Source organism: Stegodyphus dumicola, chromosome 6 (genome assembly GCF_044657685.1).
Source record: "Stegodyphus dumicola isolate Sdum_Otavi_A_Nest chromosome 6, ASM4465768v1".
Taxonomy (NCBI): Eukaryota; Metazoa; Arthropoda; class Arachnida; order Araneae; family Eresidae; genus Stegodyphus; species Stegodyphus dumicola.
The window spans coordinates 35,397,762-35,410,653 of NC_140773.1; the positions used below are offsets into that span (position 1 = coordinate 35,397,762).

The 12,892-nt window shown below is 33.9% G+C and overlaps 1 long non-coding RNA gene across 1 annotated transcript in view; it reads right to left on the reverse strand.

Annotated features, from left to right (window-relative positions):
- The window catches only part of LOC118191027 (uncharacterized), a 62,598-nt gene extending 50,282 nt beyond the window's left edge, over positions 1-12,316 (reverse strand). The window contains exons 1-2 of the long non-coding RNA XR_004758515.2: positions 12,183-12,316; positions 5,965-6,154 (exon numbers count right to left, since the gene is read on the reverse strand). This is a non-coding gene — a long non-coding RNA (uncharacterized LOC118191027). The remainder of the gene's footprint in view (positions 1-5,964; positions 6,155-12,182) is intronic.
- Positions 12,317-12,892: the final 576 nt, after the last annotated feature.

Genomic DNA, 12,892 nt, shown 5'->3' on the forward strand with positions numbered 1-12,892 from the left:
ACAAGTGCTTGACATTTCTGGAGTATGTGTTGCTACTAAGTATGACCAAAAGCTTTCTGCATTGAAGTGATCTTCATTATGGTTTCCGCATGATGAAGGCCTACGCTCTTCTAAGCCCGTTCCATAACTTCCGAAATGATTTAGACATTATATTTGGCCAACAGTATATCGGGAGTGGTGGTCTAGTGCGTTAACCGGCTCAATTGCCGGACCTATTAAACCTTAATTGATATTTGCTGGGGTATATGAAAATATTGCTGTATGATATCCTCAATGACACCGAAAACTTCTAGAATATTCTGAATTCCATGTGATGGGTGCGTGAAGCTTGCATAACAACTAATGAAGGACACTTTGATCCATTCTGGTGTTTCCTGTGTACTTTATAGCATGGCAGCGCAACAGTCACTCATTTTATTCAACGACTCTCATTAATTAGAAGATGGTAGAATGTATTTATTATTTATGTATTAAATCATATCCATAACTCGCACTACAACTCACTTGCACCGACGAAAACGTCTTCAGCGTAATCCATTAGGGACATTACATCTTAGCTTAGCTTTCAAAGCATTTGAGCAGAAAAGAGATTTGAATCTATTGATTTCTTGGATCTATTCATTCGATGATATTACCTTAAAATTTTGTTCCGACAATGGATGTCAGTGAACACTACTATGCTTCACGTGCTTGTTTTGTCTATTAAGTTTATCGCAATATTTTATAGATTTTTAGTAGAGTGAGAATACTAGACAGTATTACAGCTTCGCTGATCTTTAACTAGATGTGAAATAAAATGAGACTCACGTCGCAGGGAAGATGTACATGCTTTTTATGATTTTTTGCCATCTTTCTCCACTACAATTTTGTAATTATATAACCGTTTTATGAAGATTTCATTAATTCATCTCAAACTCACCCAGAAAATTATTTCTTTATGTAAACATCCTTTTTCTGCTACTGAACGTTTTACAATTTTGTTTACATTTCGAAACTTTTTTCTTTTTCTGTACAATAATGGTAATAAAATCAAAATTCAGTTTTCAGTTTTTTAGTTCTTTGCATGAAGTAAAGGGAGTATTGCAATCACGAAAAATTTATAGAGTGTCATATTTCAACGAAAATATTCACTTTGACTACTATCGAATGTAATTATATATATATGTATATATTTAACAAATATTATTTACTCGTATAAAGCAAATATAAAATTTAAATTAAAATTTAATTAAGAAATTTTAATTAAAAAGAAATAAAAATATTACTGCTGCGAACTAATTTACAATATAATTTAAATTCTAAGATCATATGTGAATTAATTGCACGTATCTACTTTTTCCTTGTGAAACGATATATATATCTATACACAACCACTCTGTTACTCGGCTGAGTGAGCTCAGAGTTTTATTCTTATATGTTGGTAAATTGTGCATTTTGTGCTGTAAAAATTATTGAATTATGCACCAGTTAAGGTTTTTATGCCTTCAGTTAATCTTCCTGCAATAGTTGCAGAGTTATCAATAATTTAAAAGTTGTTGTTTAAGTGCAGTTAAGCCTAATTTTTTTACCATAACAGCCATATTTGTTTACATTTGAAACTTAGCAGAATAGTGAATTAAGACTTTCAGTGTCTTTTTGCCTGAGTGGAACCAAAAGAAAAACTTTCAGTAATGTTTTCTTTGTCGATCCGTTTTGTCTATCGAAGAGCTTTCTTGCCTGCTGTCCGAATTCCTTGCTTTTTCAAAGAATTGTGAAAGCTGTTTTTTTAATTATTTTGACTTTGGTGCTTTGTTTTTCCATACCTTTCAAGTTTTAATGAAAGTATTTTGAGTTAATCCTTGTATTATGGTAACTTGGCGATTTTTTGGCGAAATTTTGGTGACCAAATCTGCTACAGCAATCTGCTAGTTTTTGTTTGGACACCATTTTATTTTCACGAAATAAAGGCACTTTTTTTTCCACAAACAATCTGCTAGCTGAATTACGTTTATGCTAGAACTTTTATGGAACAAAAGTGCTTAATCATGACGAAGATTAGGTGCGAAATTGGGAGAATGTGCAGAATCGCGAACTGCTTGCCGCGTTTTTAAGAATTGCACATACACGTACACGTCGACCTATTTTTATGTACAAAAAGTCCCAGAATTGCACAAAAATGGCATTGTGCACACTCTTGACCTTTGTCCATGTACACTGCTAAAGTCCTAGCTAGTAACCTTTATTGTCTTACCAAAATGTCGCCAAACTACGTGTTACCATATTCCAAAGATTAGCCGTATTTTGAGCTTTTACGCATTTTTGCCTTTCCGCTAAGTGGCAACTGAGAAATTGGAAAAAATAAGTTTAAAAGATATGCAGAAAAATGTGTATAATTTAATATTTCGTACAAGGAAGTCATGTGGTGTACACATCAGAATTTTTACTAGCCTTCAGTGTGCCGCCATGCAATTTAAAAGTACTTCGCTTTGCTGCAGATATCTTCTATTTCATTGGAATAGTCTCTGATTATTCATATCTAGAACATTAAACAGTTGCGTAACAATATTTTAAATGTATTCGGGTTTTATGAAATTAAAAAACAAAGCACACCTCTTGTTTAAAACTATGGTTATATTGCCATAACAAGAAACTTTAATCCATCAACTCTGCAGCAACAGAACAATGTTAAAAATTTGCATTCAATAAATAAATAATGTTTATTTGTGTAATAAATTTATTGTAATAATGCAAAATCAAAATGTCATATTTATACACTTTAATAAAAATTAGATAACACCATTTACGAAAAATCTCAGCACACAATGTTTACAGATTAATCTCATAGCAAAAGAAAATATGTGTACTGTACCAGTTTATAAAAGTACAAAGTGAAGTCAAAAGTTGCCAAAAATAAGCATTTCTTTGAAGTAATTGGTTAAAGGCTTAATTAAGGTATCACAAGGAAGTTCATTTCGCCCTCAAAGCAAACATTTACTTTCTTAGATGCAATGCATAAATAGAATTTTTTAGCAGAAACGTCAAATTGGTATATTAAATTAGTTGTGAAAGTTTTCGCTTAATGACATAAATTGAAAGGATAAAAGCTTAAGTATTACTTTCAGTAGATATGCGCCACTAATTTAAAATTTAAAATCTGAATATTCTCATGTGTATTTGGTTATGAATATGAAAAAAAAATCTGCAGCCCTGTAATTAAATTACTTAAAGCCAAAATATGCTTCATTTTTTATAAAGAATTCCTTAACTTGCTTATTTCAGAATTCACTCTTAATATTAAATTTACTTAATAAAAAAGTATTTTAAAGCGTTAACCTTTAATGCTGTTTTTGAATTATCACATTTCAAATCCATTAATTTTTATCAAATATCATAAATACATTATAATTAATTGAGCAATTTAGTTAGTTTTTGGTTATTTCAGCTCGTAAGTCAAACTAATTAAAAAAATTCTGATGTGCATTCCACATGTCTTCCTCGTACGGCCTATTAAATTATGCACATTTTTGGCAGCACTTCATTTAAACTTATTTCCTGGAATTTCATTATACATATATTTCTCATTCAATCAATTACTTACTGTCGTTCACTGCAAGGCAAAAGTACATAAAAACTTAAATCATCTTCATTAAAAATTGTAAAAACGCAGAAAAAAAAAAAAAAAAAAAACATTAAATACAGTTAAAGCAGATAAAAAGTTTTTTGCATCGAAAATTAAAATTCTATTGGAAAACAAGCAATTCAGCCAACGAACAAGAACACATAAATATGCACAATTCCTGTGTACAAAATTTATTACAAGAACCTGTGTACAAGTTAAATTTCGGTCTTATTGGGCAAAAAGGCATTTTAGTTGGTGCACGAATTTATTTAGTTCACTATACTACTAAGAGTTTCAAATATAAACAATTACGTTAGGCATAGCATCCTTACACGTTTAATAAAATAATCCTTACACGTGATAATTCCACAACTGTTGTATGGAGATTAACTAAAGAAAATAAACCCTAACCGAAATTAACAGCGGCATAACTCAATCACTTTTAAAGCAAAAGGTGCACTTTTAAAGCATGCGAGCAGTGCGTGGTCAGGTGTTATACTGTTTATAAAGGGCACTGGAAAACTGTTGATAAAGGGCATTCCCCTGAATGTTTCTGTTGCACTTCGGTTGATAAACGGCATTCCCTGAATGTACGGGAGTGTCACCGGCCACAGAATATCATCCATGTATCCTTGTTCTGTCATATTGCCCTGAATACGTACTAGGGGTAGCGTGGAATCGTGCGTAATTGCGCCCCAAACCCAAAATGCTGTGTTGTTGGGCCTACCACTGTTGCTGTCGGATTGGACCTGTTTCCACATCGACGCCACAATCGTATGCGGTGACTATCATTGAAGAAACAGAAGCGTAAATTTTCTGAGAACATGACCGTAAGAGTGTACGAATCGCTAAAAGACCCTCGTGTACTTATCCACTCCACAATCACATTTTCCACATTCTTGCTCTTAAAGGCATTTAAATCCGTCTCTGAATTTTTGCATAATTCTTCGGAGGCGTAATTAATTTCTTCTGTTCAATACCTTTTAAGAAAAAAAGACTTTATTAACAAATTATATTAATTCTGCGCAACGAGTCATTTTTTATTTACCGCTCTTTTTGACTCATAAACGGTACAGAGTTTCTACCGTGCAAGATTTACCGATTATCTTCCCAGCATTTTATCATTCAGTAGAAACATTAGGAGCGCAGATGCTTTCTCACTTTTAATTACTTTAAAACCTTCAGTAGTGTCTATCATGTTTCTAAACATTGAACTAGTTTCTTTGCAGCAAAAACCGCTTAGATTCCAAGCAGAATATTTAATACTATCAAACGCAACCACTGCATACTGATCTTTAGCAACAACCATTACACACAAAATAAATATTGCGCAATACGAAAATTACTCAGCCAGACAAATAGCTTGTTTCTTGAACCACGTTTTCCTGTTAAATGATCAACGTGGTTTCCAGTTTAGACCGAACAAGGAACTGGATAAAATCAAATTAAGGACATCATAAAATGCAGCTAACAAAAATCATTATTAGTAAAATTGTAAATGGGAGGGTTAGGTTATTAAAGCAGTACAATTCGAGGTTTATCTGTGAGGACTGGGATGTAAGGCCTTTATGGAGGTCGTTACAAACTGACGTTGCATATGGGCAAACGTTGCATGTTACATATGGGGAAACCCATTGAAAGTTACCAAGTAGCAATTGCATTCTTCAGGATTCAAATCCAGGTCTTAAAAAAATCTACAACTAAGCCGCTGCAATTAAGCTTGTACAAGTGGATTAACTGTGCACTTATTTACTCATATGAGAAGCTCATCGAATCCACCAATTAGAATCTCGATAAGAGTTTGGGATCTAGAAGTGAGCTGTACATGTTTTACATTTTATTTTTAGCAATTGATATAAAACTATAAAATTCTCCTTAGGGTAAGAGAAATATCCAAAATCTCTCACAAATTAAACTTTAAAGATCAGTTTAGTTAACTCTCTTTAAACACCGCTAATTCTCAGTTTCATTACTGACTAGCTCCTTCTGGCTCTCAAATTTATGGATACAGCTGATACCTGAGCTGATAGAAACTGGGATTTACCTGAACTGATAGAAACTGAGAAAATCGTTCGTTGTGTTTCGAAAATTCATTTTAACGAATCCTAAAAAATGTCGCGTTATTCGATAAATATAGCCGAATATAGCAAGCTTGGCAACGAAATGTGTCATCAAGATCTGTCCCAAACATATTTACTGCTATCTGTCTTTCTACTTCAGCTATTTTTTCAATTTAAAATTTGTTGGAGTTTTATATAAGAAGCAAATACTTGCACCCAAACATATGGCAAAAATTTCAACAGATTAAATAACCCTAAAACTATTATTCTAAGGAATATAAGCAAATGCATAAAAAAACAATATACAATTTTAGAATAGTGCCGTCCAGATGGGAATGTGATTAGTGACTCTGACTGCAGCATCGAAGAGCACAGGTTCGAATCAAGACGAAAGCATGGATATAAAATCTGTCTCTTCATAGGAGGTAACGGTGGCCGCCTATTAGGTGCATCCATAAAAAATGACCACTGCTTCTGGCCCTAATAGTTGCAAATCCTAAAAAGAGTTAAAAAATATTACAATAATACCCAAGGTCAACAATGCAATCAAATATATTTAATTATGTATAGAAATTCACTCTAAGATAAATTAAACTTAAGACTAGTCAGAAAACCTTAGTCTGATAGTTATTTTTCATTTCATTAAAATAATAATACTGTCTTAGCTCACTGAATCTTGCACTTCTCATCTCAGTTACAAAATTAAAATTTTTGTTTCCAACAATGTTCAAAATTATGACTATTTTTTTCTTCTTGAACATTATTTCTGATTTGTGGAAGATAATATTAATGCCCATAGCTATATAATAAGTAATGTTATATGTTTTTGGAACAGTCAACTAGAATGGAAATAATTTATAATATAATATATAAAAAATTAAACAAAATGAATGGCAATAAGAAAATTCTTCGAAGCCTGAAAATTTCTGGCTTCGACTCCCACTTCTGAGTTAAATGCGTCACAAAAATGTTTCATTCACAAAAATATTCCTATAATGGAAATCAGTAACACACTGAAAAATGTATTTAATGTTTTGAAATTTTACATCTCTTGAATTCTTTAATATGTTTTCAAAACTTAAGAAAAGAATGTTTTTAAATTTATATTTAACATATGAAAGAAAAATATCAGTATACGAAAAATCTGACAATAAATGTAAGAATGAAAATATTCAGTTTTTATAAAAATTGAAATCTGTAATGGGATTGATCAAAGTTATTGAGACGAAGCGCGGAAAATAGTTCAAAGAGAATAATGTCGCAAATACTAATTCTGTCTTATTTCAAAATATGCCTCTTTTAATGGTAACTTTGAAAAGAATGATATTGGTAAAAATATGCCATTACTTTAAAAGCAGGTAATGGGATTTTTAAACATTAAATTTTATCAAACTGTTATATATTAAACATTCAAAATTTTCTTTTGATGAATGATTTCGAAAGATGAATATTTCTAATTGCAAGCAGTGATATATAGATTTTATATATTGTAGAGTTTCAGTTTACATGCTCAATATTTCTGTAAATTTTAAACGAAAATCTTCATTGCTTTGATATTAATAATCTCTGTTTCAAAGAAAAATCTATGTTTGTTTAGCTTGTATAATATATTGTTACGGATTTGGTATTTAAATAGATAATGTTAGTTGAATTATAAATTAAATTGTTTTATTCCCCGTGCAGTGCAAATGTAGCGCCTGACGAAGAAAAGCTAAGCCGAAAAATTAAATATACAAGAGCACGTGCATCCAACATTTAATAAATAAATATCTCTTTTTGATTTCGAGAAAGTTCCAGAAAATTCTCGCGAGCGATTTAAAATCTTATAAAAAGGAGGAAAACCTCTCAATTCAGTTAGTTAGTTTGTTGTTGTTTTAAGAGTTTGTTTAGAAAACTTCTCTCGTTGACTGTAGTGAATTTGCGGATTAACTTTCTCTAGCTGTTTTGAATTAATTTCTCTTGAACGTTTAAATAGTTAAAAGATAACTGCTGTGAGATATTGTAATACTGAACGAATATCTGAGGAAAATTAAGCATGTTTGATGTGATAATAAATTTTGTTCATTTTTTATCGGACTTGTGCATTCAGTTCAAACGAACTCGTTCGCACGCAACAATTTTTGGTGTCAGGAGCGGGAATTGAATGCAAATAACAAGAGCGATGGAAGAACAGTTAAGGCAATTGATATCAGCCTTTGCCTCGTTTAAGGAGAAAATGAGAGCGAGAAAAGGAGAAATGAAAGATGAGATGAAATCTGGTCAGGAAAAGATGGAAGCTGGTCAGAAAGAGATGGAAGAATCCGTTAAAAAGGAAATGAAAGCCGTTCTATAAATGATGGAAGTTGTTAAAGCAGAAATCAATGTGGGCCAAGAGGAAAGTAAGAGAGAAATCACGTGCATAATAGAAAACAAATTTGAAGCTATAGAAGACAGAATTGACACGGTTGAAAACAGAGTTGGAGAAATTGAAGAAAAGGTCTCTGCCGTATAACAACAAATTGATGACAGGGTTTCTGCTGCCGTCGCAAAAGAAGTTGACAGCCTAAAGAAGTGCATGGCGACAGCAGGAAACAATTCTGAAGGTTTTAAATTTCTGTCTATGCCTGCTCGTCCCTCTCTGATATATGATATTCCCATATGATGGGAAGACCTCATGGCAAGTGTATAAGACACAATTTTCTATGGTTGATGAAGCGTATGGATCGGATTCCGAAACTAAGGCCTGTCATCTCACTTCTTCTTTGAGAGCAGACGCAGCGGATATTCTTCAGACTCTTCCCGAAAACCAAAGGGCAGATTTCGAAGCTCTATTCGGCGCATTAGAGCTACGGTTTGGAGAAAAATGTTTGAAAGATTACAGTAGGCTTCAGTTAAAATCCCGCCAACAGAGAACCACGGAAACACTCCCGGAACTCGCTACAGATGTTGAAAGGCTGTCCCATTTCGCCTTTTCGGAGTGCACCACAGAAACAAGAGAAATCCTGTCGCTGCACTATTTCATCGACGGCATCCGAGATCCTGAAATACAGAAAGCTCTGCGAATGGCGGATGTGAAGGACATAAAAACCGCTCTATTGTACGCCGGGAAGTTTGAGACAGTCCAGCAAGCAACTCTTAGAGATCGCTACCCAGTCAGAGCTGTGCGAGTCCACGAGCGAGTGGATCAACTGATGGCTCGTTTAGATGATTTAGCCAGAGAAGTCAATGCTTTGATACGGAGTAGAAGTGAGAACAAAGTGGCTCTAAGTTGTTGGACATGTGATATTGAAGGGCGCATACGACGGCATTGCAGAATACCCCAGGGCACGCATAATAAAACGGATGATTTAACAAGACCAGTGAATACTTTGAGACAGAATATTGGTGAGAAGAAACCGACCCTAAAGTGCTGGAACTGCGGTGTTGAAGGCCATATACGAAGGAACTGCAGAACACCACAGAGCACGGAAAATAAGACAGACGAGTTGAACAGACAATTAAAGGCCATAGGACGAATAAGGAGTGACAAGAAACCAAAGTGCTGGAACTGTAGAGCTGAAGGCCACGTACGAAGGAATTGCAGAACCCCCAGGGTACGGAAACTAATACCATTTCTTGGCAACGACGGAAGAAACAAATTAATGATGATATCGAGAAACGCAGGTTGCCAGATAATGAAAAACCTTGTTTTAAAGCACTCAAGATTTCTACAGTGAATGGCAACAGTAACGGACTGTCCATCAATGGGCATATCGATGGAGTTCCTTGCAATATGATCATTGACACAGGATCTAATGTTACTATCATTCAGAGAGATTTAGCTCAACAGTTTAAAGATAAACTTATTTGGACGCCTTCTTGTCTTAACCTCGAGACTGCATCTGGTGATAAGAACGACATAGCTGGGAAGTTAAGCGTGAACATCACGTTTGGAAGTGCCGCCTACCACCATACGGCTTATGTGGCGGATATTACAGATCCATGCATACTCGGATTGGACTTTTTAAGGAAATAAAATTTTTCCTTAGACTTCAAAAACAACAATCTGCTTTCAGCATCTGATGACATGACTATCCATCCTCAGCAGGGATCCTCAGCTGGAAATGCCGACGCCTTGTCCGAAAGACCCAGCTCGGGAAGCTACCGAAATCATACTAGGGTCGAAAAGAATTGCAAGACTACCAGCTATTCTCCATCCCAGATGCTCTTCGGTCGAGACCTTCGTCTGCCTTGTGACCGCCTGTTCGGTCGCCCTACGGTTGCGCCTTCATTGTCTGAGAAATACATCCAAGATGTCCAGGTCCCGTTTAAAGAGATGCACCGTTCCGAACAAAAGCGAGTGAACTTGGCGACGGAGAAAGTGAAGACCAGATACGACACGAGAGCTACTGGACTCAGATTCAAAGAAGGAGACAAGTTGTGGTTGTGTAACCCAATTCGACGAAAACCCAATTCGACGAAAACCCAATTCGACGAAAAGGACTCTCCGAAATTACAGTCACATTGGGATGATCCGTACACAGTCCGAAACAGGCTGGATGGCCTCGTGGTTCAGATACGTAAGTCTTCAAACTCTGAACCTAAAGTCGTTCATTACGAAAAGTTAGTTCATTACTATGGCCATAGTACGCAATGTAAATAATTGTAAATAGTGTAAGATCACGGTTCTTTATATTTCTAAATGTGTATTTTGTATTTGATTTGTATTTAGTATTTGATAGCATTTGATTTATATTTAGTATTTGATAGTATTTGATTTGTGTTTAGTATTTGATTTGCGTTTAGTATTTGATAGTATTTGATTTGTATTTAGTATTTGACTTGTATTTGATTTGTATTTAGTATTTGACTTGTATTTGATTTGTATTTAGTATTTGACTTGTATTTGATTTGTATTTGATTTGTATTTAGTATTTGACTTGTATTTAGTATTTAATAGTATTTGATTTGTTTAAAGTTAGTTACTGCATTTATTGTTCATGTTGTTTGTTATTGTAATGTAATGCTTACTATTGCACTTATGCCTTATTTGTAAGTTTGGCTTCCTGTCCAGGGACTGTACTGCCCGGGACGTGCAGTCCTTGAGAAGGTGGCAGTGTTACGGATTTGTTATTTAAATAGCTAATCTTAGTTGATTTATAAATTAAATTGTTTTATTCCCCGTGCAGTGCAGCGCGTGACGAAGGAAAGCTAAGCCGAAAAATTAAAAATACAAGAACACATACATCTAACATTTAATAAATAAATATCTCTTTTTGATTTCGAGAACTTTCAAGAAAATTCTCGCGCGCGATTTAAAATCTTATAATAAGGAGGAAAACCTCTCAATTCTGTTACTTAGTTTGTTGTTGTTTGAAGAGTTTGTTTAGAAAACTGCTCTTGTTGACTGTAGTGAATTTGCGGATTAGCTTTCTCTAGCTGTTTTGAATTAATTTCTCTTGAACGTTTAAATAGTTAAAAGATAACTACTGTGAGATATTGTAATATTGAACGAATATCTGAGGAAAATTAAGCATTTTTGTTGTGATAATAATAAATTGTGTTCACCTTTCATCGGACGCGTGCATTCAGTTCAAACGAACCCGTACGCATGCAACAATAAAGAATATGTAGCGGTTCAGTATGGTTTTCATAAAAAATGAGGTTTCATTAAATACCTTGATAACTTGTTAGCCTTTCATGATTATTTTTAATACTATTTGAATCTTGGAATGTTCTTTTGCATTAATGGAGATTGACATCTAACTAAAACAGTAGTCAGGCTTAGAACTGACCATCACAGATCTTGGAAAATTGACATAGACGGTAGGGAAACCTACAGAAACTGTAATAATTGCATCCCGGGCACAGAAATAAAAATTGCACATATTTTTTAATGTGCAGCCATCCTTGCCGAACTGTTAAAAATTGGGGTTTTGTTTAAGAAACCAAGCCTCTAGAATGATAATATTTTGGAGATTGCTAGGAGTGTCATCCTCTTCTACGCCACTGTTTGAATAGTCCTCATCATGACATTATAAGGTATTTCTCCCGTCTTTTTAGCATGCCATCGTGGTGTAATCGTCAGCACACCAGGCGCGTAGTCAAGAGATCCGTGGTTCGAGTCCCGGCGAGGGCATTACTCCATTTTTGACGTCTTCTGCTTCGAAATAAACTAATACCTCGACTACATCATAACAACAACAATCATCTCTCGAATTCTTCAGGAGACAAATAACTTTTCTAAATCTGGCGAATAGAAGAACATTAAGAAGAGTTACTGTAAGAGCATTTAAGGTGAATTAACAATAAATATTTAATAATAGCCGTATTCTCTGGGGAAAACTTCATTTATCAATCACTAAGTCCTTAAAGTAGCTATCAGATGTTCTTAATCGATCAGTTCCGTGTAAATCCTTTTCCAGACCTACTTAACGTTACTTTCTGTAATATACGCAAATAATAATTTACAGAAATAAATTTGAAATATTTGCTAATTATTCATACATCAGAAATAGCTCTTTTATATTTAAATTAATATCAGAAGCACAAATTCTAATACAAACTTTAGGTTTTAGAGCTCGAAGCAGATTTGACATCTAAGGTTAGTACTGTTTGATGAGTTTTGAGATCAAATGGGTAATTAACCATCACATTTCCTCAATCCTAAGCTCGTGTCAACAGAAGGTTGCATATAAATTCCAATATCCTTAACAAGAGAAAAGCTTTTGTTATAAGAAAACAAAATAAATGAGACAAAATTCGGCATTATAACTAATAAATATTTAATTACATTCGGAGAATTAGGTTTATTAACAGTCTTTTGTATTTGATTATCAGTTTACATTATTCATCGTTTAATGTAATAAAATGACTCTTCTGAGACATTACTACCGCATTTATTAATTAATGCATTACTGTGAATAAAATAAAAGATCTGAACATGCCAGCTGACTTCCCTTTTGCATTCTGATATAAATCTTATCTATAGACATCCAGAAAATGTAATACAATATTATTAAAATTTACAAAATACAAACAGATAAACTATTTCGTCTCGTATCTAAGTGAGAAAGGAAAAACAGAGATTAACTATTAGAGGACCCATTCATGTTTGCAACGTTTAAATGAAAAGAAAAAATGTATGTTAGCATAAAAGAAATTTCGTCATCAAATGCATTTTAATACTGAATGCATTATGCCTCGTCTAATCTTTAGAAAAATCTGTTTACTATCACTTAACACATTTCAGTATAATAGCAGTTTGTTAATGTAC